The following is a 6,410-nucleotide window of genomic DNA, read 5'->3' as shown; positions in this document are numbered from 1 at the left end:
TTTTATTTGTTTTCTGATTGATCCCTTTCCAAAGAAGTATTCAGGTATTTGTCTTCAATCTCATTAATTCTGTCTTCCATTGCATCAATTCTTCTCTTTTGCCCTTCCAATATGTTATCTATTTCTGACAATTTAGTGTTAGTCTTCTGGATTTCTATCTGTAGATTTTGAATCATTTCTAATTTTTCATTTATTTTGTCATTTTGTTCTTGTATTTTCTTCTAAAATTCTTCTAGGGTTTTTTCTGTGTTTTCTTTGGTCCATCTCTCAATTGCTTGAAGATAATTCTTTTGAATTCCTTATCAGAGAGTTCCAATGCTGCTTTTTCCTCAGGGCATCTGGGTCTGTATCCTGCTCCCTTGTTTCTACCACTTTATCCTGTTTCTTTGTGTGTACTGTGATGATCTGTTGTCTCTGAGGCATCGTGGCATTGTTGCATTTAGATCTCTGTTAACTGTTTGTTAAGAGCAGCCAAGGGTGGTTCAGGCTCTTCTTGGTGATTTTCGTCATTGGCCCGTTGGTGGAGAAGGAGGTAGTGACTTTCACTCAGTAAGTGAAGTGGAAGGATGTGTGGGTGTAGTTGTGTCTTATGGGGACTGTTGCTGTCTCCCACTCAGTTAGACATAAATTACAATTGAATAACGATAAAAAAAACTAAAAGCTCATGGGCAAAAAACACACTGTGTAATCACACAGGAATAGTAACCAAAAAAAGAAGAAAAAAATCAAGAAAACCTGCAATATCTGGGGATAGGGCACTAAGAGAAAAAAGGTAGAGAAGGAGAATAATGAAGAAAAAAATGGGAAAAATGAAAAAAGAAAAACAAGGAACAGGGTTAACCATGAGAAAAAAGGGGGAAGAAAAAAATATTTAATTAAAAAAAAAAATCAACCAGGAACAGGGAAAAGAAAAAAAGCTGGAAAATATGACCTGGGAGGGGAAGAATAAGAATAATAGTAAAAAGGACAAAAGGATTAATAAAATAGTTGTTTTAAAGCAGACAAATACAAGCAAACTAATCACCAGAAAAAAAAGAAAGCGAAAAAGAAAAAATCAAAATAAAAAAAGAGAAAAAAAAATCTGTGGAGTACATGGCAGGGCACCCAGGCTCTGTCTGAGCACACAGACTGTGATGGAGTTCTTGTGGGACCAGAAGGTGGTGGGAGTGAGGGATGGCTACACCTCCGTTCACCAAGCGGGTGTGGGGTATAAGAGTAACAAGAGGAATATTGTACCTTTTCAGTCTTGAAAGTCCGGAGTGTCCTTGGGTTTGCTGGCAAGTAGAACCTGTTCTTAAGCCCCTGGACTCTGCGAGAGCACTGTCTCTTTAAATATCCAAAATGTTGAAGCCGCTTATAAACATTCAAAATTGCAACGCCCTCCAGATAGGCAAAAGTCCACAGCTCAGCCTGCCTTTCACTTGACCTTCTCCGTTTATTCCCCAGCCACCAGAGCAGTCCTCCATGCAGTCCCTGGCTAGCAGGGCTGATTTTTAGGTTAATTCTTAGGTTCTTCCACCACTTAGGAATCTCCAACATGTTTGTGCTGTGCTGTCAGGATCGCTCAGGATTGCTGCCAGACCATAGCTCCATCTATCTCCTTTTTTGGTATTTTCATGCAGATTCTTCTGCTAGTTGGGGTTTAGTCGACTTCTATTACCTTCCCTTAAAGGCTCAGGGGTTTAAAATTATCTTCTGTGTCTGTGTTAATTGGTTTCCCTTTTCTTTGTTGAAGAGGGTCTGTGCAGTCTCTCTGCCTAGTCTGCCACCTTACTGGAACTCCCTCAAATCTATTCTTGTGATGGTCTCTAAATTCAATTGGAATATACTTAAGGTCATATTTTGGCTCTCATGGACTTGTTTTAATTTTCTTCAGCTTCAATTTAAACTTGCATATGAGCAATTAATGGTCTGTTCCACAGTCATCCCGTTCTTGTTCTGACGATATTGAGCTTCTCCATCATTTCTTTCCACAAACGTAGTCCATTTCATTTTTGCACATACCATATGGTGAGGTCTATATATAAAGTCACGATTTATGTTGTTGAGAAAAGATATTTGCGATGAATAAGTCATTGGTCTTCCAAATTCTATCATGGATATCCAAGATCATTTCTATTACCAAGTCTATATTTACAACTACCAATGCTTCTTCTTTGTTTCTAACTTTTGCATTCCAATCAGCAGTAATTACCAGTGCATCTTGGTTACATGTTTGATCAATTTTTAACTGCAGAAGGTGGTAAAAATCTTCAACCTCTTCATCTTTGAGTTTAGAAATTGATGCATAAATTTGAATAAGAGTCACATTAACTATCTTCCTTGTAGGTATATGGATATAATCACATCATATCACTGATGGCACTATATTTCAGGATAGATTTTGAAGTGTTGCTTTTTACAATGAATGTGATGCCATTCCTCTTCACTTTGTCATTACCAGTATAGTAAACTACATGATTGTCCAATTCAAAATGGCCAATACCAGTCTGTTTCAGCTCACTAATACCTAAAACACTGATATTTATATATTCCATTTTGTTTTTTATAACTTCCAATATTTCTAGAGTCATATTTTGCACATTCCACATTCCAAATATTAATTAATGTTTGCAGCTGTTCTTCTCATTTTGAATTGTGCCACATCAGCAAATAAAGGTCCAGAAAACTTTACTCCATCCACATCATTAGGTTGACTCAACTTTGAGGAGGCAGCTCTTCCCCTATCATATTTGAAGTGCCTTTCAACCTGAGAGGTTCATCTTCTGGCTATATTAGACTATGTTACCCTACTATTTATAAGGCTTTCACTGGCCAATTCTTTTAGAAGTAGATCGCCAGGTCATTCTTTCTAGTTTGTCAGTCTGGAAGCTCTGCTGAGACCCATCCAACATGGGTGACCCTGCTGGTATTTGAAATACTGGTAGCATAGTATCCAGCATCACAGCAACATGCAAGCCACCACAGTATGAAAAATTGACTGACAAGTGATGGGATTCCACTAATAGCTATGACTTATTTAGTGACTGCTGTAAATGAGGCAACAAACTAAGTGTTTTGTATTTGCTACTGTATTTTATTCTTATAGCATTCCCACAAAATAGGAATATTACTGTTTTTCAGATGAAGAAACTGTAGGCCAGAAAGGTTAATTAGGTTGGCAGGTGTATATCTGATGCCAAAACCCATTCTCTTGACTGCTAGGTCACATTATAGCTGAGAAAACAGATGATACTGAAAAGCCTTCATATTAATGTCCAGACTGAATGTAATAAGTAAAACCACCAGTAATATTATTAGAAAAAGCTACACACATACAAATACTACATACTTGAATGTGGCTCTTATGCCCTCTCCTTCAGATTCCACATACAATCACAAATTTAGGTAAAATCCACTTCCTAATTCTTTCTTGACTCTGTCCATTTTTCTCCACTCCAGTCTCTACCAATCCACCTCCCATATTGTAGCCAGAGTCATCCAAAACATAAGTTTCATGTCACTCCTTGCTTATATTTCCACCTTCTTACTCAGGTTCACAGAGCTTTGTAAATATTACTTTCTCTATACCACTCCATTATATTTGCCTAATAAATGGATTTATGGCTTTTTAGGACATAAAAATAATCTTTCTCTTCCTTGACTTTCTAAAACAATTATTTTTAAAATAGCTCATTTGGCAATTAAGTATATTCTATCTTTAACGTTTTTGCTGTTATCTTCATTTATTCAACAGATGGTTTATTCAGTCATTTGATGACACAGGCACTGCTACAGTGTTAGAGATGAAACCTACATAAAAAACTTTCTGAACGTCTAGTAGCTCATAATTATTAGGAAAGAGAAACATGCAAATAGTTACTAAATAATGGGAAAGTGTAAGACTTATTGTTGTAGATGATTCTGACTCACAGAGACTCTATAGAACAGAGTAGAACTGCTCCATAGGGTTCCCAAGGTTGAAATCTTTATGACAGTACACTGCCATATCTTTCTCCCATGGAATAACTCATAGGTTTGAACCTATGACCTTTCAGTTAACAGTCAAATGCTTAAACAGGGTTCCTTGAAAGTATAAGAAATGTGTGCATAATATAATGGATGAGGAAATGACAATGTTTGCCTTGAAAGAAGGAATAAGGTTAAGGAAGGTTTCATTTAAGTGAGACCTTGAAGAATAAATAATTTACCAGGTAGACAGACTGGAAAAGAACATTTTAAGGGGAAAAACAAATACAGGTAAAAGCACAGAGGGAGGAAAATGTTTACAGTGTTAAAAAAAAAAAAAAGTAGTAATTTACTGTATCTGTAACAGGAACACTGGTGGCATAGTGCCTAAGTCATTTGACTGTTAACCAGAAGATTGGCAGTTTAAACCCACCAGCCACTCTTTGGAAGGAAGATTGGGCAATATGCTTCCGTAGTGATACTGCTTCGGAAACCCAAGGAGGGGTCGCTATGAGTGGGATCCGACTCGACAGCAGTGAGTTTAGTGACAGTTAGTAACAGTATTATCCAACAGAAATAGAATGTGAACCACATATGTAAGTTTACATTTTGAAGTATCCACATTTCAAAAAGTAAAAAGAAATAAATAAAACTAAAATTAATAATATATATTGCATAACCAAATATGTACAAAATGTTTTCATTTTAATATATATTACATATTTAAAATACTGAATTATTTTATATTCCTTTTTTTTATACTGTCTCTAAATCTGATGTATATTTTACACTTACACATGATTCTGACTCATGGCAATTGCATGTGTGTCAGAAAAGAACTGTGCTCCATAGGGTTTTCAATGGCTGATTTTTCAGAAGAAGATTGCCAGGCCTTTCTCCAAGGTGTCTCTGAGTAGACTTTACCTGCCAACCTTTTGGTTAGTAGTGAAAATATTAACCATTTACACCACCAGGAACTCCTCTCAGTATATTTCAGTTCAAACTAGTCACATCTCAAGTGCTCAAAGACACATGTGACTAGTGCAACCATATTGGACAGTACAGGTCTACAGTATAGAGTATATGTTTCCCAACTAGAAGTGGTGGTGGTATGAATGAGAAGGGGATAAAGCAAAAAAGATGGACATGAATAGAACAACTAGAAATAAATTCAACAATGCCACAGAAGAACTAAACAATACAATCAACCAACTTCACCTTATAGACATATACAAAGCACATCACCCAACAACAGCACAATATACATTCTTTTCCAGTGCACATGAAATATTCTCCAGAATAGAACATATATTAGGCTGCAAAGAAAGCCTCAATGAATTTAAAAACATCAAAATACTGCAAAGCATCTTCTCAGACCACAATGCTACAAAAGTCAAAATCAACAATAGGGAAGATAAGAAACAACACCCAAACACATGGAAATTGAATAACACCCTGCTTAAAAACTCTGCAGTAATAGAAGAAAGTAAAAAATGGAATAAAAAATTACTTGAATCAAATGAGAATGGAAACACAACACATCAAAATCTTTGGAACTGAGCAAAAGCAGTGATCCAAGGGCAACTTATAGCAATAAATGCACACAGCAAAAAAGAAGAAAAGACATTTAGAAAAAGAAAGCAAAAAAGAAAGAAAAACCCTACAATCATAAGAAGAAACAATAAAGATTCATGCAGAAATAAATGAAACAGAAAAACAGTAGAAGAGTCAACAATACTAGAAAGTTCTTAGAAAAGATTAATAAAATTGACAAATCACTGGCAAATTTAACAAAGGAAAAGATGTAAATAACATGAATAAGAAATGAAATGGGCGATAGCACAATAGAACCAACCAAAATAAAAAGGATAATATCAGGATACTATAAAGAACTATAGGAGCTCTGGTAGCATAGTGCGTAAGGCACTTGACTGCTAACCAGAAGGCTGGCGGTTCAAACCCACCAGCCACTCCTTGGAAGGAAGGTTGGGCATTCCTACTTCCGTAGTGATACTGCCTCGGAAACCCAAGGAGGGGTCGCTATGAGTCGGGGCCGACTTGATGGCAAATAACAACAACAACAACATAAAGAACTATACTCCAACAAATTTGAAAACCTAGAAGAAATGGACGTATTTCTAGGAACACACTACTTAACCATACTAACAGAGACTAAGGGGGAAAATTGAACAGATGCATAACAAAAGAAGAAATTGATCAGATCATAAAACTACCAACAAAAAAGCCCTGACCCAGACAGCTTCACTGGGGAATTCTACCAAACATTTAGAGAAGAGCAGACACTAATCCTACTCAAACTATTCCAGAACATAGATAAGGATGAAATACTCCCAAATTCATTTTATGAAGCAAGCATAACCCTGATGACGAAACCAGGCAAAAACTCAACTAGAAAGGAACACTACAAACCAATATCCCTCATGAATATATATACAAAAATC

This window comes from Orycteropus afer, unplaced genomic scaffold (genome assembly GCF_000298275.1).
Source record: "Orycteropus afer afer isolate SDZICR_OR568_19922 unplaced genomic scaffold, OryAfe1.0 scaffold00271, whole genome shotgun sequence".
In the NCBI taxonomy this organism is placed as follows: Eukaryota; Metazoa; Chordata; class Mammalia; order Tubulidentata; family Orycteropodidae; genus Orycteropus; species Orycteropus afer.
Note: the sequence above shows the minus strand (reverse complement) of the source record.